The sequence below is a fragment of the Octopus bimaculoides genome, chromosome 5, assembly GCF_046866305.1.
Source record: "Octopus bimaculoides isolate indiv1 chromosome 5, ASM4686630v1, whole genome shotgun sequence".
NCBI classification, from domain to species: Eukaryota; Metazoa; Mollusca; class Cephalopoda; order Octopoda; family Octopodidae; genus Octopus; species Octopus bimaculoides.
The window spans coordinates 70,752,371-70,779,870 of NC_142932.1; the positions used below are offsets into that span (position 1 = coordinate 70,752,371).

At 33.1% G+C, this 27,500-nt stretch overlaps 1 protein-coding gene across 1 annotated transcript in view; it reads right to left on the reverse strand.

Moving 5' to 3' along the window:
* The window catches only part of LOC106868231 (dopamine receptor D2), a 1,508,130-nt gene that overhangs the window by 652,298 nt on the left and 828,332 nt on the right, over window positions 1–27,500 (reverse strand). The window contains exon 3 of the mRNA XM_089352396.1: window positions 12,388–12,451. The gene's annotated coding sequence lies outside the window, so the exon portion shown is untranslated. The remainder of the gene's footprint in view (window positions 1–12,387; window positions 12,452–27,500) is intronic.

Below are 27,500 nucleotides of genomic sequence, written 5' to 3' on the forward strand. Positions count from 1 at the left end.
AGAATAACACAGGCTGCTAACGTGAAACAGAAGTAATAAGAGAGGGCGTATAGAAAGGAGAAGGACAAGGATGATGGTGAGAGTCGAAGTAAGTAAATACGGGAATGTTGCAGAGAGAGGGTGATAAAATAGTTCAAAAAGAATTGAGGAGATGAAAAGATGACAGGAAAAGCGTTCATTCATAAATGTTGGGGACATAGTGCCAGCATCAAATATGACACGTTGATCCTTTCGTTTCCTAGAGAAGGGGGGTCCGTGGTGCATGGCCATGCCACACACTGATGAATGTGCAATAGAATGATGCACAGTGTTTAAGTGGGAAAAGAAACGTTGGCCTGGCATACGTAGCATTATGCTTCTGATGTGTTCGCGAAAGCAATCCCCAAGGTGCCGCCCTGATTCTCCAATGTAAACAGCACCGCAAAGTTTGCATATGATACAATATATGAGATCCGCCGAAGTGCAACAGAAGTATTGTGTTATGTTATGTAATATTGCTTCTCGGTCCCCCTGATGGTGGTTATATTTTTATGTAGAGTTATGTGTTACATCGTCTGATAGAACATTAAAAGGTTCCTGGTTTTGCGGAGCTGGAAGCTGTGAAGCTACTAACAAGGAATTTCTAAGGCTCCTATCTTTTCTAAAACACAGGAGAGCCGGTCTCGAAAAGATAAGGGGGGGGGGGGGGTCAGAAAGAAGAATGCGAAAGTTGTGGGTGAGTTGATCCTTTCGAGGGAGGATGGACGGGTAATAAGTGAGAGAGAGAGTGGAATACGGTCGGTGGAATTGCATGAAGATAGTAGGATAGCCGGGGGCGGTTGATGCCTCGAGCTCGGTGGAGTGCCCGGTCAACAACTGATGGAGGCTACTAAAGATTTAGAAAAAAAACTGTCCTATCATTTTGCAATGGGATTCCAAATCCGAATTGATGCAGCAAATTCGTCGAAGGCGAAGAAAACTGAGAGAAATGTATGGCAGATTTAATTTGTGTGGGGTGAGAGGAACACTAGTGGAGGTAGGAGCTGCAGTCAGTTGGTTTCTAGTAGACACAGGCGGAGAGTGGGGGTATTGTATATTTTGAGGGAGATGTCCAGAAAGCAAACAGGAATATCAGATATGATGGGGTGGATTCCAAGGGTGGGTGAACGGTGTTAACAAATGAAATAAAGTCATTCTTTTCCTTCTTTTTGCACGCCCACTCTATAACTTCTGTTTCACGTTAGCAGTACATGTTATTCTGCGTCCATTACGAGTTCTAGCCAGTATTTCAAGTTCAGAGGATGTAAACACTGTTTGATTTTTTCTCTTTATCGTCTCTTTTTTACAATGCTCCCTGTTGAATGATTAAATCCGAAATGTTAGATATTCCACTCCTCACAATAGGTTCACTGTATCCCTTTCACTTTATATATATCATATATATATATATATATATATATATATATATATATATATATATAGACATACATAATGCATCTATACACATATATATATATGTGTGTGCGTGTGTGTGTGTGTGTGTGTGTGTGTGTGTGTGTATGTATGTCTGTGTGAGTGTGTCGTCGCATATGTATATCATTTGACCAACCAGAGTGTTCGATGCTGTTATACATAACTGGTCACTGATGAAAAATTGAATACAAGACGTTGGATATTTCACTCCTCACGACAGGTTCACAGTACCCCTTTCACTTTATGTATATATATATATATATATATATATATATATATATATAAACTTTCTCTCCAGCATACGCCATAATACTTCGCTGACCAAACAATTCAATTTTTTTCTTCGTGTTCTTTTCCTTGTTTTCTCCGTATTCTTTCTGTTGAAGAGCGTAGCTCGAAACGTTAATGACTTTCTGTTTTCCCGAGCGTTAAACTAATACATCCTTTTGTCGTTTACACGACCTGTCCTCGTCTGTTGTTGCTTTTTTCGTAAATTCTCCCATATATATATATATATATATATATATATATATATATATATATATATAGTTTTAGGGAAAATAACCAATTTTCAAGAACTCATCGATGAAAATCCACTATCACATATAGAAAAATTAATAATTAAAAGCACAATAAATGAGTATAATGTAAAGTAAAGTAAATATCATAAGATAAATATAATAAAAAGATTACACGTGTTTCATAACCAATTTTCAAATAGAAAAGAAATTTAAATCTATTAAAATCAATTGAAATTATCGAAAATAAGTTCTATTCAAAAATATAGCTACTCGTCAGATCGTAAGTAGAACAATAATTAGATATATATCTCAACCAACAATAAGTACCAAATGAATTAATATGAAATACTTATTATATAAAGATAGAAAAATTATTTTAAAAATATCATAATATCAAAATAATAACCATTCAATAATCATCCCTTCATCCATTATAATAACATGTATATTATATACAAAAGACATCTTACATAAATTATCATTGTTTTAAATTATCATTGTTTTAAATACAAGTTGAACGAAGTTTAAGTTTAAAATAATAATGAAGATAAAATTAGTACATATTTAACCGGTGTAATAGTTAAAGCTATACTATTTAAAGCTAAAGACGTTTATTTAATTATGATTAAAGATCAATTGAATAATAGAAAAATACAAGATTATTTATTTCTACAAACGTAATAATAAAAAATATGAATGAAAAAATTATGAATGGAAAAAATTATGAATGAAAAAATTAGGAAAGAAAAAATTATTAAGAACAAAAGGTTAAACTTTATATATATATACAAAGTTTTGATTTAAAAAAAAACTTTAACGATATTATAAACTATAAAGATTAATAATTAATCAAATAATATTAATCAAAAATAATCGAAAATATATCAACACTATTCCAATCGAAGTTCTAATATTATGTTGAGATGAAACTATAACTTCTAAATAATATAGTGTTAAATAAGTTATCTATTAAAATAATCTATAAAGAACCAAATGAATAGTATAAAAACAAGAATACATATTATTTTCAAATAGTAGAAAATCTTTAGCAAAGTGAAAACAGTACTTATCCAAATTTTTCCGTAATTCAAACTGAAAACTAAGACGTTATCTAAAAGCTATAGCGTTTTAAGCAAGAGTTTTAATTGAGTTTTTTACCTGTAATTTTGGATTTTGTCCCTAATAATATTATTATTATTATTATTATTATTATTATTATATATATATATATATATATATATATATATATATATATATATATATATATATATATATGGATATATATATATTGGTATATATATGTACATATTTATGTGTGTGTATGTGCGTGTGAGTGTGTTGTCGTATATGTATATCACATGACCAACCAGATTGCTCGATGCTGTTACACGTAACTGGTCACTGCGCTTTTGCATCGTTTTAGACTTACAATAACGCCATCCTGCTGGCAAGGTGAACAAACCAATGTAACTCGCTCTAATTGAAAAGTGTGCTTGATCAACTTGAAATGAAGTGTTTCGCTCAAAACCACAACGCACCGCCCGGTTTGATATCAAAACACGATCTAGTAAGAATGGCAGCTCTATAGCAACTGAGATAGTTCAAAACACCTTTGAGCGAACAGCCTTGGAGCGAACAAAATGTAGATGGTTGTGTCAAAATGGTATCAGAAACTTTGTTGCAACCAGCTTTAACAGGCTTCAGGGTGGAAAGCAAAGGAGAAAAGCGGCTGCAAATACACCACCTGCACTGATGTATAATCCTCATACTTGCAGGATCTGCGGGTTTTTTGCAACTCGTTGGCGGGACTTAAATGTCACGTTTGACATAAGTATTATGACTGACAAAGAAAGAGTAGGTTGTCGGATCCTCATACGTCGAAACCGAGAGGAGCGTCTATTATATATATATATATATATATATATATATATATATATATATATGTATGTGTGTGTGTGTGTGCGTGTGTGTGTGTGTGTGTGTGTGTGTATGTAATTGTGTATGCATGTATGTATATACATTTATATGTATGTGTTGTCCAACCCACTATCCAGTAGCGTCCAATTCTCTAACGGTTTTTTTTCAATTGAATCACGTCATAACCTTATCCATCTATTGGTTTCATACTCGGTCATAATGTCTTACGTTTAAGATGATTCCCATGCATTCCCTGAAGAGAAGGTTACAATTTTAACATAACAGATCCCTATGGATCACATAGGTTGTAATCCTTTGAAACATATGTAGGAATAAAGTATGCAATTATAACATGCGTTTTCTCCATTCCTTAATTTTATATATATATATATATATATATATATATATATATATATATATATATATGAACTGGACATTTGTCTGATATTTAACGGACTTCCCACACGATATATCGGTAGCTACTGCATAGTAGTACCGTTATGCCCTGCTTCGTCAATCTTGTCAAAATGCTACATTGCTACAGTGACCACAATTGGTAATAATTTAGTCTTATCAGGTTTTAAACGTAGAGAATACGTTTGTCAAAATTGTGTTTCTACAGAAAAAAAAAACTACTAAATATAAATACAAACACCAAGATACAGTAACTCTTAACGTTATGGAATACGATTATTGAGGTGTACATTCGTATGTTTCATAAAAAGTATGTGTCTTTATACTGAAACATATTACGACAGAAAAATAAAATAAAAAGTATATACATATAATCTTTTTATTCTTTTATTCGTTTACTTGTTTCAATCATTTGACTGCAACCATGCTGGAGCACCGCCTTGAAAGGTTGCAGTCGAACAAATCGACTCCATGGCTTATTCTTTAATTTTACTTATTATATAATCGGTCTCTTTTGCCGAAACGCTACGTTACGGGGTTGTAAAATCAACAACACGACTTGTCAAGCGATCATCGGGGACAAACACAGACGCAAAGACACACAAACATATATACATATATACACTACGGTCTTCTTTCGGTTTCCGTCATCGAAATCCACTCACAAGGCTTTGGTCAGCCCGAGGCTATTGCAGATGATACTTGCTCTATGTGACACGCAGTGGGATTGAACCCGGATCCATGTGGTTTTGAAGCACGTTTTATACCCCACGGCCACCCCCGCATACACGCAAATACATATATATTTCGTGTGTGTTTGTGTGTGTGTAAATATATATGGACATAAATATATATATATATATATATATATATATATATATATATATATATATATATATGTATATATGTATGCATGCATATTTAGAAGTGTACACACACACACAGATATATAGATAAATTGATAGTTAGATAGTTAGATAGATAGATAGATAGATAAATAGATAGATAGATAGATAGATAGATAGATAGATAGATAGATAGATAGATAGATAGATAGATAGATGCACGTATGTATATAATTATGCAATTTATTTTAGCAGTGGAACATTGGTATGCATGGAATTTTCGGTTAATTCCTTTTTTTTCCGAATGCACAACTTGCACGGCAAATGCACATTGGACATTTCTGTATTATCTATTCTATTAAGATCAAATTTTATCGGATGCTATCGGCTTAGATATGGCTTTATATAGCAAATACTGAGTTTTCGCCGGTATTTATTTGCTAATCTTTTGTATTTGTGAATCATTTCATATGCTTCGTTGTAAATTATTCTCTGTTATAAATTGCTTCATAATACACACGTCTCTTACGTGGAATATGAATGAGATTTGGAAGTTGAAGAATAAAAACAATTCTCTACATAACACTTTGTTTAGCAGTTCAGTTTCTAATATGCGAATTGTTATATAACAACGAAATATTGGATTGATTAACAAAACAAATGACAATGTATCTAAAGCTACGAAGGAGAGTTGATTTTACTAGGTTCGAGCTGTTATCAATAGCACCTTTAATTCACACACTAACGTCTTAAAATAGTTATTGCTTTCGAAAACGAAGTGTTGGACATATATACTAAGACTGAATATTGAAGGCTGGTTCATCGTCAACCATAGATTTCTTTGATAAAATCTGACCAGGAAGTAGACAAAACTAACAAACCCAGCAAATATATACAGCAATGAACATGTTAATTATACACAAACAGACCTCGGTTCTATTTTTGTAAATCAAGCAAAAAAGTCATATATGATAGCGATTCTTAAAACCAGTGTGAAAACTATTTTCCTCTTTGTAGCCAACAGAAAAGGAAGAAACAAAATACAAAAACAAAACAAAAAAAAAATAAATAAAAACATTCAGTATTTCTTTGATCAGAAACCACAAATGTTGAAAGAATGTTTAAAGTATAAATTTAAAGTACACGACACTTTAGTTATGAAGGAGTGTTTTTGTTAATCGCACATCTAACACCTAATATTATTGTGTTGCTTCCGATTGACAAAATCATTAGAATGCGTTGACATCCCTTGTGTTATTCGTTCCTGAATTGTAAGCCGCAAATTATATCGAGGTTAATGTGACTTTCCTCCTCGGAGTTCCATACTATAAAATACTTGTCAAGTAATAAGGTCGATGCAACCAACTTCTCCCATCCCTCTCTCTTTTTTTTCTCTCTCTGTCTCTCTGTCTCTCTCTGAAATGTTCTGGCATCACACTTAACTTAGCCATTATTGGCCGCTAGATTGACAGAAGCGCTAGGTCATCGGACAAGATCCGTTGCTGAATTTAGTTACGCCACACACTATTCGAAATACAAATTTGAATTACATGGTCGATTTGGACCTGTAATGTTCGAGATCGATATATTGAAGTATCATAAAAGTACTGAAATCGATGAAATGAATTAAAACTCTCATAGCTCCCCCAAATTTTGAACTACTACACAAACAAATTGCGGTGGAATAACATAGTCCTGGAAGCGTCCGATAAAATGTTTTCAGTTATTTCTTCTGATTCATTACACTTTTGAGTTCAAATCCCACTGCAGTCTACATTCATTCTTTTCCCACCAGTCAATAATACTGGGTTACTAGTGAAGTACTAGAATGTACTATATCCGCTAAAGCTATTATAATCTAGACATTTCTCGTCGTCATTTTAACTGATATATACAGGTTCTTCCTCTCTGCCTGCTCATCACCACCATAATCACTATAAGTATCTCACATCTTTCTACATTAGCTGCCTGTATGCATATTCGCAAGTCTTAGAATCAAAAGTGGAACGCTCATCGTCTGGTTTGTGTGCTAAACCAAAGAGATCCACCCATTGTATCAATGCTTAATCTTCCCAGATAGTGTATTACATAATTTTTAAGGCAGATATATATTGCATATGAATTTTATAAATCAGCAATCTATTTCTGTATGAAACATGCACCTTTTCCCGACTTCCAAAGAGAATGTAATCAAAACTCCCTGTAGAAACGCGATGTCAACTCCTGTTTCAAAATATTTGTTATAGTATCACCAAAGAAGAGTGTTATATTATACTTCGTAGCTTTCAGTACTTATGTAGTCTTTTCTACAAAACTTCGATGTAGTCATTCATTTGCAACAAAACTTTGTCGGATGTAAGTTGCAAGAAAGATATTCAGTCAATTCACCACATTTTTGTTACTAGTTATCCTAACACTACAGCACTTCATGCGACTCATAGCGTGAAAGCAAGTCTTGCAGACGTTTTTCTTCACCTTTCGCCTTCCGTTTATTGAAAATTTCAAAAATGATAGATTCACCTAACTGAAAAATTATTTCTGGTCTTGTACTGAATTCTTAATGTCTGCTCTATTCCGTTATACTAATTAAGCACGAGAACATTTTCTTGCGCCTCAATTGCTCTGGAAATTTGTGACATTCAACTATTTTCTATTTATATCCATACACAAACAAACACACACACACATACAAGCACACATTTACATGCATATATACGTAAATATATTTATAAACTTGATCTATGCGCAAATACAGGCACATGTACATACCACTACCAAAACCTATAGGAAAATACTCGTGATCACATGTAACTACGTGCACAGCATAAAATTTAGCGAATATATGTGCACCAATACCATATGATTTTAAATTCATCGTCTTCATTCCACAACTGTTCATGATTATCTCAGTAAAACAATTGAAGCCACGCTGTACCACCTTTATATCACACGTAATAAAAAGGGGTGGCAATATGGTAGCACCAAGGGGAAAATACCACCACAAAAGCATAGGAATGAAAGTGATATTGGTTTCAAATTTTAGCAGAAGGCCAGTAATTTCGAAGGAAGGAGTAAGTCGATTACATCGACGCCAGTGCTCAGCTGGTATTTATTTTATCGACTCCGAAAAGATGAAAGGCAAAGTCGATCTCGGAAGAATTAGAACTCAGAAAGTAAAGGCGGCCGAAATGCAGCTAAGTATTATGCGCGGCACTGTAACGCTTCTACCAGCTCGCCGCCCAACGAATGGAAATAAAATGTTTGAAGTCTAGTTATATAGAGTAAAATCTTTATTGATACTGGCCTTATTAATAAAGATGTTGATGGATGACAGGAAAGTGTTTATTAAACAATATATATATAAGACAAAGACAAAGGAAGTATGGTGGCAGTTAATTTTGTAAGAGTATCCTAAATGATGGCCACATGTAATTATTACGGGCACAAAGTGCTTAAAAAAAAACCAAATGGCGATGTTCTTCAATGAAACTACATTATTGCAGTAAACCAAAGCTGTGAATCAATTTCACCATATTTCAATGTTAATCTATACAACAAACAAATCCGCAAGAAAGAGCAGCCTAAGCAACTTCAAATCCCACATGAACATCTTAAAATAGGAAAGAATGAATGCTGATCTAAATGCTTGTAGCTTACTCACGGTTGGAATGATTTCAATCAAGGCAGTCGTCCAATGATGTTGAACTGGACAACAATAACAACGGCAGTGAACAGTGAAAGCTATCAACTAGGTGGATTTAGTGTTTAAGGGATGTGTATATGGGTAATAATTCTAAGGACAGTATGTGAGTATTCAAAATTTCGGTTATTTCATCCCAAAGTTATATTCCATTATAATGTCATTAGTAGTGATGACATATTGAAAACTAAATACCTACATATGTTACCAACAACGTTACATTTAAATAATGGAACATGATATACCTTTTTCATGATATTTCTCACAGTCGTCATATTTTTAAGGCAATTGACTGCAGTTGTCCTGATATATTTAATCAATCGGAAAACCAACTGTTTAAATATACGTGCTATTTGTTGCAAGCAAAAACATACAAAGGATTAGAGTTCTGCCCATTTATTAAAAAGAGGGAGATAAAGACAGAATTGTGCACAATCATTTGGTGTTCGATGTGGTAATTAGTATAGACCTCATATGAGGTGGTGCTGAAAAGTTCCTGGTTTTAAGGGTATCTCAAAAGCCTAGCTGGACACTCAAACTTCCGAGTTCTTTTACAAGGCTTCGAAAAACCGAAGGGCCGCTGCATAATGTGTGTGAATCTGAGAGAGGAATATCATGATTAAAATAATAATAAACTGAACCACCTCCATTTTCTTTCACATAAAGCGAAAGAACTTTAGAACACGCCCTCGTATAAGTCATCTACACCTGTAATCACTTACAATAAAACTAACTATACTAAATCTGAATTCAGAAATATAACGCAGACGCGCAACACTCGAGTTTGCGTATTGAATTCAAATTTATTGGGGTTTACACACAAAAAGTTCGAAACTATTTTAAATGTGATAGATTAGCTTTACTTCAAAACAAGTTTTCTTCATAAATGAAAGAAAATGATGTAATCAACTTTGGAAAAGTGAGATATTCCCTAAATAACCAAAGTGACACCGATATAGTGACGTTGATTCGTTTTAATGTAATATTGACCGCGTTCACAAACATAAGTGATAATAAATAAATTTAGAAAAGTCTCCAAATTTCAATTTTCAGGTTTGAACAAGTCTAGGCGTAATTACAATTAACTGGTTAATCACCAGGGGGCGTGTATTTGAAAAGAATAATTTTCACAGTAATTTTTTTAAAACGTTATCTATACCTCAATTAAGTTCATGTGCAATTAAGCAATAAATTATTCATATTATACTGACGTCTCTCTTAAATGAAGTCTACGACCATTTTGAAAGTCTCTACACAACAGAGTTTTCGTAATACATACATACATACATACATACATACATACATACATACATACATACATACATACATACATACATACCTATGTGTGCGTGTGCGTGCGTGTATGTGTGTACTGTACAATATATACAAACATAAGCACGAAACATGTATAAATACTCATACACACACACATGTATATATATATATATATATATATATATATATATATATATATATATATATATATATATATATATATACATATATATATACATGCATTCATATATACATGCATTCATATATACGTGTATGTATGCATATGTCTAATACAGCGATTGAAATTGAGAATCATTCAGGAGATTTGAAGTGTATGTTGCAATTGGTCGTGATTTTATCAGAATAATTTTACTGATGGTCGCTTAAAATTAATTTCGAGAATATATGAAATATATAAAATATATAAAAATTTGAAAAGTTCAAATATATTTGTTTCACTAATAATTAATTAGTGATGATAATTAGAAACTAAGTGAACATAATTACTAATGGTATGTGTTCCTGATAGTGCCACACTATATACGGTGATATACTTATTAACGACAAAATAAAAATAGGAAATACAAGGAATGGAAACGAAAATTTGATTACGATTATTAAGAATAAAGAAATGTATTTTTATTGTCAGAATGTTGCTCCCTTACACTATTCTCTCCCCCACACTCACCCTCTTTTTCTTTCTTCCTTTTTCCTCTTCGTTGCTCGTTCACTCACTCACTCTCCCTCTCTCTGTGTCTCTTATATATATGTCTTATTTTTGCCCAATCTCTCTAATACATCAATATCTCACTGGCTCAGCCGTCATGTGAAAAATTTCTGGAAGCGACATGTATACTGAATTAAATTGGAAACACAACACTCATTAAGACACACAATAAAATATTCGAATATATATTCATACACGTACGTACACCCATTTATAAATATGTATGCATACACACACACACACACACACACACACACACACACACACACACATATATATATATACACATATATATATATATATATATACACCTACATACACACACGCCTTCACACACACACACACACATATATATATATATATATATATATACACGTATATATATATACACCTACATACACACACACGCCTTCACACACACACACACACACACATATATATATATATATATATATACACATATATATATATATATATACACATATATATATATACACCTACATACACACACCCGCCTTCACACACACACACACACACACATATATATATATATATATTGACGTGTGTTAGGCCATTTATGCTTGTGCATGTTCATACGTGAGTGCCTGAGCATGAGTATGGGTGTACGTGCGTGTGTGTGTGAGTGCATTTATGTGTATGCATGTATGCGCTATGTTCAGAGTCAAATCTAGCGCTTGCGTTAAATATTCTCATCAAAAGTGTTCAAAGTAAAAGTATATTTAAAATAATGACTCTAATTTGAAACATATTGTAATTAGCATAATTTTAATTAGCTCTTCAAAATATGTAATTAGTGCAATTATATCCTATTTAGGAAATTTACAGAGTCTGTACATCTATTATTACATCATTTAGTTTATGTGAAATATCGGTGTTCTTATTATATTTAAAGCTTCTTAAAGGGTGTTGTTTTGAAGACAAGAGAAAATAACATTCCTTTGGTTAATTTTCTGTATTTTTCTTTATCATCACAGTTTCGACGGAATATTTTCTTACTTTTGGGATTATTATTAAGATGAACCATTGTGTCCAATACAATGGAAATCATTATATCCTGTAATAAATAATATTTGCATCAAGGCTCAACACAAACCGTAACAAGTGCTAATCTTGAGTGCGAACGTTTGCCTGGAATATCTGAAATCTTTAGTCAGCTTCGGGAGAGCAGCAACTCACAGGGGTCTTGATATATTCACATCGATGAGGGCAAGATTTGCTTCCAGGAGAATGTTTCGCTAATAACTCTGAAAACGTAGTTACCCTTAAAAAATATGAAAGTTAAAAGAATATGTGTGCAAGCAATCTTCGTAATCATATGAAATATCTTTTGAAAATGTTATATATCCATTCGCTTCTCAGAAGGAAGTACGTAAACCAAGCACATACAAATTAAGCATTTGTTCTGTAATATGTCCTCACGGAACGTAATGTCTTCGTCTGATCTCAATTCAGCTCAGGGTTAAAATACAAATATACATTTACTATAAACTAGGAATAGATAGTGTCATCACTTACATAAATTCCTCAAAGTTGTACAGCGAAGACAATACCATCATTGTAGAATATATATTTGTTTACCCTGCATGAAAAATGAAATAAAATCATCAAAAATGTCTATGAAATATACACAGGTAAAAGAAGTGTAAACAACAAGCGTCTGTACAAAAGTAGAGACAAGAAGCTACACTAATCCGAAAACTTAACATGAAACAATCTTACTTCTGGAATAAAGAGTATAAGAATAAAAATTTATCAGGTTGAGTAAGAAGTAAGCATCATTTTGAAACATGAAGAATTTATACCGGATTTTTGCAGAGCTTTGAATTTTTTATAAACATATTTTTATAATTGTCTGATAATACAGACATAGACTTGCCCAAATGCATCAATAAATTAACATTGATATTTTCCCCGTTGTTACAATCATCTGAAACGGAACTGTGAAAGCGCGATATTCGTGCAATTTTGCTATTCAACTTCAAAAACGGACGTAAAGCGGCTGAAACTGCTCGAAAATGGTTTAAAAGATTTCACCGTGGAGGCCTGAGCCTTGAAGATCCTGAGCGTATTGCACGCCCATTTTGTCATCGATGACGGTCAATTAAAGACCGTTATTGAGAAAAATCCACGTAAAACCACTCGAGAACTGGCAAAAGCACTTAGACAGAAAACTACCTGCAACCATTTGCATGCAATCGGAAAAAAAAAAAAACGCTCAATAAATGGTTGCCACATGATTTGAATGAAAATCGAGAAATGTACGAATATAAAATTTGCTCCTCGCTTCTTCTCTGTAACCAGACTGATCCATTTCTCGACTACATTGTAACTTGCGGTGAAAAGTGGATTCTGTACAATAATAAAAAAAACTTTCTTGACGGTGGTTGGACCACAGTGAAGTAATGGAAACCTTCCCTGAAACCAAGCTCTTCAAAATGAAGGTCATCGTGACTGTTCGGTGGTGTACTGCTGGGCTCATCCACTACAACATCTTAAAACCAAGAAAAAGCCATTACTGCATAACCATATTGCCATGACATTGCCAAAATGAACGAAAAAGTACTACTCCTCCATCCGAAACTAGTGAATAGAAGAGAGCCAGTCATTCTTCATGAAAATGCTCGACCCCACGTTTCACTAATGACCCTCCAGAAGTTGAGGGAACTTGTCTACGAAGTTCTTCCCAACCCAGCTTATTCCCCATACCTTTCTTCTACCGACTACTACTTTTTAAAGCACCTTGATGGTTTCCCGCGAGAGGACCTCAAAATAAAACCGATGCTGAAAGTGCGTTCAAAGATTTCATCAGCTGGAGGACTCAAGATTTTTATGCTACCGGAATAAACAAATGTGTAACTCGTTTGAAAATATTGAAAATGTTGATAGTAATAGTACTTAAAGAATAAAAGTTCCGCATTGACATATATTGTGATGAATTTCATGTTTCAAAACGTTGCATACATTTTACTGAGCCTGATACTGCCACTGTAGAGAGGAACTGCAAATCGGAACAGGAAAGAAAACCAACTATGTAAGACGAGCAATATGTACACAACAATATACTAATACAATATTATATAGTAAATTTTTGTTGATCCGCAATCTAGTGATTCAAAAATAATTTTGAGCAGTAATAAATAAAAAGCATTCTAAAGCGTATACAGTGTTTTGTTGTAATGTTATTCTTACCCAAGAAGTTTTGAATAGGTTTTTGTCAAAATTGTTTAAGTAGATATCTTTCCTGTCTATTCATTATCATTGTGTAAGAAAAGAGAATGACAGTCGGACTTGTTCCAGTTCTATGTAGAATTTCTTCAACGATTGTGTAATCACATTGACACAGGCTATGGAGCAACTGTTAATAATTATCGTATCATTAGGGGCGTAATTAAGTTTGGAGACCATGTTTACATGTCTATATTGAATACTGAATATAATGTTAGCTTGGATACTTTGATATATTCATTTGTACAGAAAAGCAATTTGAGCCAAATATCATTAACGGTATCTCTCGAAATGAATTCATCTATAAATAACAATTTATAGCACAGTGGGTATCATAGACAAGTTTTTAATATACGCGTAATTTACATATTTCTCGTTGTTTCTATAGTTCCTTTTAAACGAAAACTAAGGAGTATTTCATTAGCCGAACAAGCTGAAAATAATGTCATCTATTATATAAAATCAATGTATTTATGTGTGTTCGTATGTTACTTGTACATTTGACTAGAAGAATACTGGATCGATAATAATGAAATTTGGAATACAAAATCCAAGCCAAAGGAGAAGAGTAATGCTGTATATTTCATACAATTTTGAGGGAGCATAAAGGGGAACAGAACTATCTGTGAAAATTCATATGCTTCGGATTTTGATGAAATTTGGACGGAAATTATATTCTATGCATAGGGGCAAATGTAATGCAGTCTATGTTTGAAAGTGAGTGGGAATAAACGAGACCATAAGCCCCATGTAAATTCATATATTTTTGCTGTTGATAAAATTGTAACCATAGATATTAGACACAAATGAAGTAATATTCCTAAAATTTCAACTTCTTAGGAGGTAAGTAAGACCCCTTAATGGGGGCTTAACCCCCACAATTTAGTCATTTTTCCTAAGCCAAGACAAATACAATTGTAGTCCTGGAAGCTGTAGAGTCACCCAAGGATGTAAAATGAGCGTTATTTGTAATTCAATGGTACAACAGTTTAAGAGTTTGCTTTGAGATATATTTAGATTGTGATTTCTGCAATGCGCTGCATAAATTGTCGAGTAAAGGAGATTCAATTGCAAAGTATTATTTTGAGTAAAGTTATTAGTTTACAGATCTACTTTGAGTCCTTTTATTATCACTGGGGCAAAGATAGACCCTGATGATAACATTGATTTCACGGCCTTTGCAGATAAGTGTTTGGTCATTCACAGAAATTTATAAATTGTAAATTTATTCTGTTCAGTTACATATCGGCATAATGATCATTCGCAATCTCCAAGGGTGACAATTTCGTTTCCGCTTAGCTCTCACGTCACACAACTGTTAATGCTTATTTAAGTTGGGTCACGCCCTTCCGACTGCTATAGATCCGTAAGGCAGCTTAAGACTGTGCCGGGTGAGGAATCCTACATTGGGGAGTGGTAACGACTAGAGTAGGGTAGCTGATTGCTTGTTGTGATTATTCGTCTTTCAGTTTCGTCTAGCTTTGCTATCTTTTATAACCCCAATGAACATTCATATATTTCCGATTTCAAAGAAATTTGATCAATAGATATGACACAAGTTAAAAAATATTCCCAACAATTCAACTTCTCTGGTTGACGTTAAGACACCCCTATTAGAGGCCTTGATTCCCACATTTTAGAGGTCCATGTGCTCCAAGTGCTCAATTGTTCAGGAGCAAAAACCTTTGAATGTGTTTTATAAGCATCTGGGCATATAAATGAGCAGTATGGCATAAATGTTATGATTAGAATTTATGTTATGGCTTATAAAGAGGGAAAGAACACCTTTTAGAATTCTTTACCTTCAATTCTGATGAATTTCGAATCATCGGTATTCCACTTCATAGGAGAAAATATACAAGAAAAGCCTAATTCTTCAACTCCATGTCACACGGGCAGTATATATATATATATATATATATATATATATATATATATATATATATATATATATATAAGTATGTAGATATACATAGAAATAAGTCTATCTAACTTAGTAATAGTGAGATTTTATCACCACAGACTGATAACATGCATACGGTAGTTTAGATAATCAAAATACTGGATTGAATCAGGATCTGCTGACCTTTTTTTTTTTGTCTTCAAGAAAATATTGTATATAAAAACAGAGTAATTACATAGTTAAAACTGTAAGCTATACTTTAGCGTAGAGCAGAGTCAAAAGACAACATACTAACAACCGATCATTGGGAAAAGATCCAGTGGATAAGTAAAAAATACAAAATAGTGCTATGAATGTCGAATTACCAGAAAAATAATTTAGCTAAATTAAAACTCAGGTGATCTCGTGAAGCCCGGTCTATGCGCTTTGAATAATCACAATGCGCTTTACTATATTTTAACTTGCGAATGATACCACCCTGCTGGTTAGGGGAGCGCGCCAACATAATGAGCTGATTGGAAGGCTGGTCACTTGCAGAGTTACCCATTTGTAGCTGAATGAATTTGGGAAACGTGACCTGAAGTGTTTTGGTCAAGAACACAACGCGCTGCCCTGTCTGAAAATCGTAGCCATGCTCTGGCGATCATGTGTTCAGTGCCTTCACCACTAGGATGCGTGCCTTCATAAATTCAAAATACATTATGTAGAATATGCATTAGGCATTGACTAGTCTCCGTCAGTTTTATTTTAAATTTGCAATAATTTAATCATTTTAATCTTCCTTTATACGTGTCAACGTGTGTGTGTGTGTGTGTGTGTGTGTGTGTGTGTGTGTGTGTGCGCGCGCGAGTGCATGTGTGTGTGTGTGCGCGGGCGCGCGGGTGCGTGTGTGTAGTTTGCTGAAACTGAACTTTTATCTCGTTTTTCAAGTTTCAACCCCAGAGTAATTATCGAGGCGCAAACATTTTTTTATGTATGCACATACATATTGGTTGCACACAGACACAAAGGTACATATACCACACACAACCACACACACACATTTTCACAAAAATAGAGACATCGACGCACACACATACGCAGGGAGATCGGAGATACGTAGTTTATGCTTAAAACAATGTATCTAACTCTGTGTAAACTGCATCATGAACGAACATGTGATAATAATAACACGAACATAATCACTATTACTCTCTCTGATTTAAATTCATGGAAAGCTATATCAGCGAGTTAACGTTCGATTTTTATTAAAATTTTAATCTAAAGAAGATCGTCACGTGTACCATATAATGAAAGCATCAAATAATGCAATTATCATTAGCTGGGTTTTTTAGGGAGACAAAGGGAGAGAGAAGAGAGAGAGAGAAGAGAGAGACAGAGAGACAGAGTGATGGGATAAAGGTTTAAGAGTGACTGGTGAGAGACATGTGAACATAGTATTTTGCAGCTTTTACGTTTCTTTGATCAGGGTTTTGAAGTTTATCTGATAAACTGATAAAATGTGTATTTCATAGAACAGGGAAATATAGTTACGTATGAAATGTTTGTATTCTCTAACCATTTTGGTTTAGTTTTATATAAATCCTACGATACTGCATTATCTCCATTGCATTGATGGAGAGTGAAATTGCAAGCTGCTGTTCTTTTTTTCTAATAAAAGCATTACTGATATATAAAGGAAATAAAATAGCTGTTACAATACGGAATCAAAAACAAATAAAATACTCTGACTTTTCCTCCTTCGAACAATTCGAACTTTTTAAAAAAGCGTGTAACATCGATTGAACTGCCAGCAAATGGTTTGAGAAAATATTATTTAAATTCAGAATGTTGAAGGTGATATGATAAAATGATAGTATTAAGGATTTGACTTTGAAACGCAGTCAAAGTCGTTGAATATATACACAAATAGCAATGTTATATGTTAACCAACATGGTATCAATACCTCCCCAATTCCCAGAGGTGTTTTCTTTCATTTCTTACCACATAAATGTACAATGAAACGAATATGTTGTTTCAAAACTATTTCATCTTTTATTAACTTGTATCTCAAATAAGCTCGCTTCATGATTTATAAATGCAGACATTACACTTAAGGACTGTAAATATTGAGAAAGAAATAATTTTAAGACGTTTTATGGGAATAACACAATGTATTACTCCGAAGGAATTATCACAGAACGATAATACACGTCCTCTTAAAGGTTTTCCTTCACATGATACTCTAAGTACTGGTTAGTGTGCTGCAATTTAAATTTAAATACAGACGTCACGTCTATATACAAGCATACATCAATAAGTTCATATATATATATATATATATATACAGCGAGAGAAAGAGAGAGAGAGAGAGAGAGGGAGAGAGGGGGGGGGGCAATTATGCAGATAAACATGTTACATATAACAGCTTGGGGTTTCATATACAAAATATGTATATATGCATACATGGAAAGCAAGAGAAAGCAGAGACCGAAGACGTTCAGACGATGAGTATTTAAGTACAAAACTATAGACGTTAATATTAATAGATCAAACTTACACACAGTACAAACGACAGAGAAAATTAACTGAGAAGTGGTAAGGTGTCATAAGACCAACAGCTGCTTCTTACTTAACTCTTCTACTTTAATTTTCTCTGTTGTTTGTACTGTGTAAGTAAGCAAGCCATGCAAAATACTTAATGGGATTTCAGTAGTATTTATATTCTGAGTTCAAATTCGCCGAGATTTTTCTTTTTTATCATTTCGGAGTCGATGAAATAAGCATCAATATTGAGGTTGATGTAGCCGAGTAAACTGTTCACCAAATAATTTCAGGTCTTCTGCTTGTCGTACGAAGGACTTATGACGGACGAAAGCTGGTAGAACTGTTAGTGTGCCAGACAAAAATACATTTCTTTACGTTCTGAGCTCAAATTGCGCAGACGTTGCTACTGCCTTTCACCCTTTAGGTCTCCATGGAATGCATGACAACCAAGCACTTATTTTACCACTGAAACCGAATTGCCTCACCACTTAAAAATTGCTGTCTTTGCACCAAAATTACTATTATTATCAAGTTTTATGATTTGTGAATTAAATTTCCTTAAGCCCTTTATTAGTTGTCTTGAAACTTCAACCTGCAATTTAGGGTGCTTCACATGGTTGTAAATTGTTTTATTGAAATTCGTAGTGATACTGTAATTTGGAATGTGACAATAGTTATAAGTTAAAACTTAAGTAAAAAGTAACTGTCAAAAGATGGTCCAAAAGTTTGAAATATTAGATGAATTCTATTTTGTAGCATTCAAAATATGACGATGTTATGAAGCAAGAAGCTTGATGGCTGGCAAAATAAATATTTTTGAAATTATATATATTTTTTTTAAAGAATCATACTTTTGAATTGTATTAAGACTATAAGATTTATGTTTAAATGTTCTAATGTATATTTGGAAAGTTACGCTATAATTTACAAATTTTATAAGCTAAATATATATGTATGAATATATATGTCTGTGCGTGTTGTATATTTTTCTGAGATATGTTTAAGTTCTTTGCAAAGGTCAAGCCGTGTTAGAACGATATGATGAACAATTCTATTTACTTCAGGACAATTCCTGAAATTTCTGAATAAGCAATACGTACACATTTGTAGAAAGACACGCCAGTATACTTGAACTCCTCTAATAGCTGTACATATGCAATAGTACACATTCTGCATAATTATGCTTCGTGTAGCCGGTCAGGAACACATATGCATGCAAGTGAATGTGTGATTACTTTTCAACTCCAGAATATCCAATGCAGAAATTTCCTGTGCTTTACATATCTTCAATATACCACTAATTGATTTTGTGTGAGAAAAAATTGGCTTTCTTCTTTCTTGAGAAAATTCGAGGTTTCCAATTTCTTTTTAAATCTGAACTCACTCCTCACAAACACACACACACACACACACACACACACACACACACACACACACACACACATACACACACACACACACACACTGACACAAAAATTATCTGCTGTCATAATACATGGACCTGAACCAGGTTTGTTTTCGACACAATCCAAAACTGACGTCCATTTATTGCCATCATGCAAGATTTTAAGATGCTGGATACATATATACATATTAAAAGAAAGACTGGAAAGTTTGGAATGGTTGCAATTCCATATTACGTGTGTTTCATTACTGTAGAGGAAATACATTATGAATATAAAATTTCATAATGATATGTTTTCCATTTATATTATCATTATTAATATTTATATTTATATTCGAAATATATTTCCTGAGCCGTAATAATACATATATAACACGCAAAAATCACACACACACACACACACACACACACACACACACATATATATATATATATATATATATATATATATATATATATATATATATATATATATATATATATATATGCGTGTTTGTGTATGTATGTTTGTATAAATGTATGTGCAGAGACAGAGATACAAAGAGAGTACATGTTTCCGTACGGGTTTCGTCTACCACTCTCCATTTATATATTACCACTCGATTCATGAACAGCATAAAAAGCACTTATTCTTCACCTATTTGACAGGAGAATTGTTAATGGCACGAACGTGTTTGCGGCCCTATTTATGTGTATATAGTGGCTTCGTTTCCTGCCGAAGTCGACTACGCCTTGTGCTACACACACGTCGATATAGCAGAGAACTGTCAACTGATAGGTCAATCGCATTGTCTTATATCCCTTCCAAATATCTTGTGATGTTTTACCAAGGTTTAAAGTAATATTAATCACTTACTTCTACAACCCATTTTTCCAAGCCATAATTGGAACAATATCACAACTATCATTAATGTAAATACAATAAGCTTCATAAAACATGACTAACATAAAAAGCCTCGTTTAAAATTATTTTTTCTTTGATTAATTCAACGGTGATGTTGTTTCGTTTCGGGCATCATCTAATTGATTTCTGTTTTATCGAGATGAAAGCAACTATAAATTTTAGATTTCACTTTTCTTATTTTATATCCTCATTGTGACTACTCCATTTACAATCATTTTATAAAGATTGTCATTTATTTTTATTCGTATTATTGTTGTTTTTAATTATTCATGACATTGTTCTTTCTATAATATTCCCGTTATTGTTGTTGGTGTTGTTTTATTATTCTCTGAGCAGATTTTGTTTTATTTTTGTTTACACTTGAACGCTATGGGACGTGAAAGGAAGAGATTATTTTGTGTAAAAGGGATAAAAAGGCAACCGTCTTACAATTTTTTTTTCACATAAATCACTGTTTACTACCAATTGGTTATTTTATCGTCGTCCGCGCTAAAATCTAATTAATTAATTCTTACGGGAAATATGATCTGTTTTTAAAATTTATTTTTATTTAAAATTCCTCAAAAGAATTATGTATTGCTTCCTTTTAGTTCTAGAAAATACAATTAATGTTTTATATAACTGACATTTCATTTGGTCTTATTAAAAACGCTAATTACTTAATTATAAATCTGTATTAATTTATTTTAGTTTGCCCTCTATTATTTACTTAATTATATAAAATAAAAATTATGAATTTAATTCAACTTAACAAATAACCAACAACGACGATGTGGTTTTGGTTTCGTTTCGAAAAATCATCTGACTTAATTGTAGAAAAAAGTTGTAACGTTTCCTTTAACGTTTAATATCAAATAAAAATAGAAAAAATCATCAATTTACCATTACATTTAAAAAAAATTCTTACCATGAAAAAGTTTAATGAGAATGTTTCATAATTGCTTTTGCAAATTTCTATGATTCCTTCAATTATTTTATGCATTTAAGTTCAAGTAAGCTGTTAAATAATTATGCCAGAGGTTATAGAGAATAAACTGTGGTTTAATATTTGAACATTTCTTCCTTAAAACTGAGAACATCAATAATGCCACGTCATTGAGGACTATTTCAGTAACTTTCACCTGTTGTAAAATTCATTTTCTATATCTATTTATGGATCTAATCTTCGAAAGAACGCTGCTTACATAAGAAAATAGTTAGAAACTGTATAACAACATAATTATTTTATAAATATTCCATCTTGCTTGTAAGAATGTATGTGCATGTATACATAAATTTGAAGTGTGCAAGTTCCTCAGTTCACAATGCTCAACATGTGATTTTCGAGCATGGAATATTAATATTGAATGTGTTGGTGGTGGTGGCGTCTCTGGTAGTCATGATGGTCGTGGATTTTATCATTCGATAATGAGGATTCCATTAATCAACCAACTGAATGCAGTTCTCCTGAATTTGAGCATTCTACAGACACGTTCACCCTTAACGTAATTCTAAGGGAACATATCACAAGACTGCATCTTTTGATTTCCAGATATAATCAACTCGACACATTTCCATTCAGCTTCCAGCTACCTAATTTCATTCACAGTATATGGGCCGACACTTAGCTATAGAAAACAGGGTCTGTTCTACTTGATGCGCAGTGGAATTGCATTCGAAATCTCATGCTTGCGAAATGAACATCTGAATCATCCGGCGATACAACGACTTGTCCAAGTATAACATAATATTAATAAAAAAGCAACTTCATTTTTGTTATTTTTTTAAACTTTTGATAATTAACTTTAATACACACTATTTTTTATAACACAAGTTATCGACAACACGTTTCATGGTTTATTGTTCCTAAATATATCCATGTCGTTTCTGCCAGCGAAAGTGTACGTATTGAACAGCGTTCAGGATTTTAAGCGGATGCTGTATATATTCATACATTTGTTTCCCAGTATTAACATTGCATACATCCTCAGCTCGTCACTTCTAAAGCTTATTTGTACTGAACAATGGATTACACAGAGGATTAGTATGTCTCAGCGGTACATTTTTCATCATGATTTCCACACAAAGAATTCTTCGTTATTTCAACCTTAATCACTGTGAAAATTAACCTCGTTAAAAAAGGACCAACTGAATACATTTTGACAAGTAGTCTCTGTGTATATATATATTTCAGTTTTCTAATCAATAAATTCGCACATAAGAAGATTAACAAGACAGTCTTTCTTTTATATTCTGACTCAATTTATTTCTTCTGGATTTCTCAGATCATTTCTCTATGCCTATGCGTTATCACACAACTAGACATTGATATATAACTCATCTGATATTTCTACGAAGTTTTCAACTGGGAGTTCAATGCACTCAACTTTTCTTACTAATGTGGAAGACACTAGTGCTCCTTCTTATTTTGTATGATGTAGCTGCTAAATTACCATCAAATCACTTCGTCACGTCATAAAGAAAATGCATGCAGCTGGGATACAAGTTTATATGGATTACAGTTCTTCTCGCTCAAAGCTAAACAAGGGGTAAATAACTACAGCACATCGCTTTGGCATCACGTCTGTCCTCACTACTCTCACATAGCAAAGGTGAAGATAGAATTGCCTCCTACCATGGATCTCTGCATTAGTTATTCTATTCTAAGTCACAAACATCCTTCAATCTTTCCACAAATCTAAACATAGCACCCACACAACCATCAAGAAATATTCTCCTGTCATGCATATTCTCCTGTTCAACATATTTTTCATCACCATGTTATGTGCCATCTGTAAATGCCACGTTATATGCCATCATATTACTATGATATTGTTTCATGCAAACATAACATCCTGCATATTTATTTGAACAACTTTTATTTCACAATTCAAACGCTATTCAAACCAGGTACCTATATGATGCGCAACTCAGGTAATCGCTTAGAATGTACTTATCCATTTAGTTATATACGATATCCAACAGAGATATCCAACGAGCCTACGAAACTGTAAGTTGTATGGAACCAAATGAAACTGATATTAAATACTACAAGTATATGTACGCAATATGGCGGCTAGCCGTGGCCATCCAACCGTACTAATTGTTGACTCAAAATTTCTTCAATTCTCTCTCTCCCTCTCTTTCTATCTACACACACACAAACACACAACACAAACAGATACACACACACACACACTTATATATATATATATATATATATATATATATATATATATATATAGGGATCATTCACAAAAAAGACGAAGACATGTGGTGTACTCATCAAACAGATGTATTAGTTTAACGCTCGGGAAGTGAAAAAGGCTTTAACGTTTCGAGCCTATTCTCTTCCACAGAAAGGAATACAGAAAGAAACAAGGAGAGAAAATAAAGAATGTGTAGTGGCTAGCGTTCTATATATATATATATATATATATATATATATATATATATATATATATATGTATGTATGTATGTATGTATATAATATAAATTTGACATGGGTGATCGTTGTATTCTTTCTTGTCTTGCGGTTCACAGCCAAACGGCTAGGTGGATTCGCGTGAAAAATGGCACACATATAGAGACGGGTGCATAAATTGGAATGCGGTTTTATTTTTTCCGTAGCCTCCATAGTTACCGAGAAAATCGATTAAAACTTTTCTAATGGAATTCCCCTCTCTGTTGCACCTTTAAAACAACCAGTTAGTCACACATCCGGCATATACCATTTCGCTCACAACAAGGGGAGTATAGGATGACATTCAGCCAAAACTTTCGCTATAATGTCTCTCTTCTTTTACATCTTAATCTTTAGTTACAGTTTCTCGTTCAAACTACATAATAGGCAAAATTTTCGGATTAAGACAGCAGGGTGTTTTGAGCGAGATTCGGCTGTTATTTCTACCAGTTATGGCTACCATGTAGAGGTCTGAATTTAATTTTCATTCACATATTTGCATTTCAAAAATTTAACAAAATCTTTTCCATAAATCAACTATCGTAAAACTTTTATACGATGACATATTCTATGTACGTGTGTGTACCTTAAAAGACGCCAATCATCCCGACACACACCTACACTCACTCTATCTCTCTTTCGCACCCTCTTTCTCTCACACATACACATGCGAAAGCACACACTCATGCACACACACACACACACATACACACACACACACACACGCGCACACACACACGTCCAGTTCATATACCTTCTTTCAAATTCTGCTCTCTGCAAATAATTTTTTTTTACGGATACAACTGCTTACAAAAATAGGGATTAATGTATAATTTATTTCTATGTTCATAGTTAAATCAATGCTCTAATGAATACACAGCGGTCTAATAGAATAAGCTCTCAGAAACAGACAACATACAAATTTGTTCTTCACAACTCCTGAAGCTGTTTTCTTACAAGAGGGCGAGGGAGTCAGGAAATTTTCATACAGCTGGAGGCTCCAATCGAAACAAGGGACCCGAAATGAGAAGTTTGAGAAACGCTGTTATAGATTATGCCTAACCGAAAACAATCACATCCACATCATCCAAACAGACAGCGTGTAACTGGGCTTAGCTACTATACCAACTTTCTCACCTGTATATATATATATATATATATATATATATATATATATATATATATATATATATATTTATATATATGTATATATATATATATATATATATGTATATATATATATATATATATATATATATATATATATATATATATGTACACACAAGCATGTATATATATATATATATATATATATATATATATATATATATATATATATATATATATATATATATATATATATATATATATATATATATATATATATATATATATATATATATATATATATAGATAGATAGATAGATAGATAGATAGATAGATAGATAGATAGATAGATAGATAGATAGATAGATAGACAGACAGATAGATAGATAAATAGGTAGATAACTTTCTTTTATGAACCACACAGGGCTGAACATAGAGGGGACAAATACAACTGTAGAGCTTTTCTTTAAAAATAAATTTAAAAAAAGGTAAAATATAAATTTAAAAATCTGGTCAAAAGGGATCGGTGGGGGCAAAAAAAAAAAGGTATCGTATATCACAGAAAATGTCAATTGTGTAAAATGGGGTAACATTAGGTTTATCCATGGAGAGAAAAGCCTACGGAAAAGACCATGGTAACCCCATAGATAGATAGATAGATAGATAGATAGATAGATAGATAGATAGATAGATAGATAGATAGATAAATTGATTGAAAGATATATAGATAGATAGAATATGAGAGCTTTAGTTCGCTGGTGATCTAAACGAATAGGTAAGCTGAGTAAATGCTATAATTAGTCTTCCATTAAGTTCCAAATCCACGGCTGAGGCTAGAGCTAAGGATCCGTATTACGCTTCTGAGTTAGTATATATGTATCATATTAGAGGAAAAAGGACAAATAAAGGCAAGACAGGTATCTTAAGTCATTTATAATATTTAATTAGGGTAGAAGTCTTAGAGCTGATTCTAGGATATCCCAAATGATAGGCTAGGATATCCGTACTCTTGGTTTTCCGTCGTCAGACTCAAGGTATGTATAAATGAAATTTCGAGACGGAAATTCACAATCTATAAGGAATAAAATAATGAATAAAATAATAGATCAAAAAATAAAGAGTAGAGCAGTAGATAGAATACAGACAGGAGAATAAAGTTCACAGCTCATCTTCTTCCGAGGTGTATGAAGGTTAGTCCATACTTCTGTGAAGGTATAATCCCAGGTAAATCCAGGCCACTACGTGTAATCCAAGTAGTGCTTTGAATAGAATAGAATTAAGTGGTTAACTAGTATGAAAATGGTTCATGTGGGTATAAAAAGTGAGAAGGACAGATATCATGATAGACAGATATACGTTGTGATTGAGTGAATAGAAGAGTGGGGAGAAAGAGAGATAATAAAGGAATGAGATAGGTGTGAGAAAGAATGAATGAACTGAAAGTAAATAAAATGAAAATAAATAAAGTAATAAAGATGAGATGCGAGTATTACTCCCCGCAAGGCTCGGTTAGGAGTGAGAGTTCAGGCGTTAATGTTTTGGTAACCTGGTGGAGGAAGGCATTAAATTAAATAGATGAATTTTAGGTTCGCTGTGCTGAGAAAGAGAATTTAGTTCACTGGTCAGTAGGGATGTCTTAAGATATAGCTAAAAATAATAGTAATAATATTAATAGTGACAACAATAATAATAATGCGAGCAAATCCGCTGTAGTTCAACAACATCCCTTTCCACAACTAACCTACTTAAAACAGCTATCTGCAACTGCTGAGCTGGTACCGAATGCTCCTTGCAAGCATATTGCAGAAGGTTTAACGTGGTATATAAATGCATTGTCCACAACATATTACAGAATTCTACGAGTCACTACATTGGGATCTATTATTAATTTTAAACAGCGATATTCTGCACATCAAAACACATTTAAATATGAGAAACATACCAAATCCACCTCCCTTGCCTACCACATACACAATCTGATAAACAAGGAAATGTGATAGAAGGTATCCTGGGCGATAATAGATTCTGGAGTCCCATACCAAGGCCAGCGCTCTATGTGTGTACTCTGCCAGAAAGAAGCCCTTCGAATATTAATTCATAACTCACCACAATTAC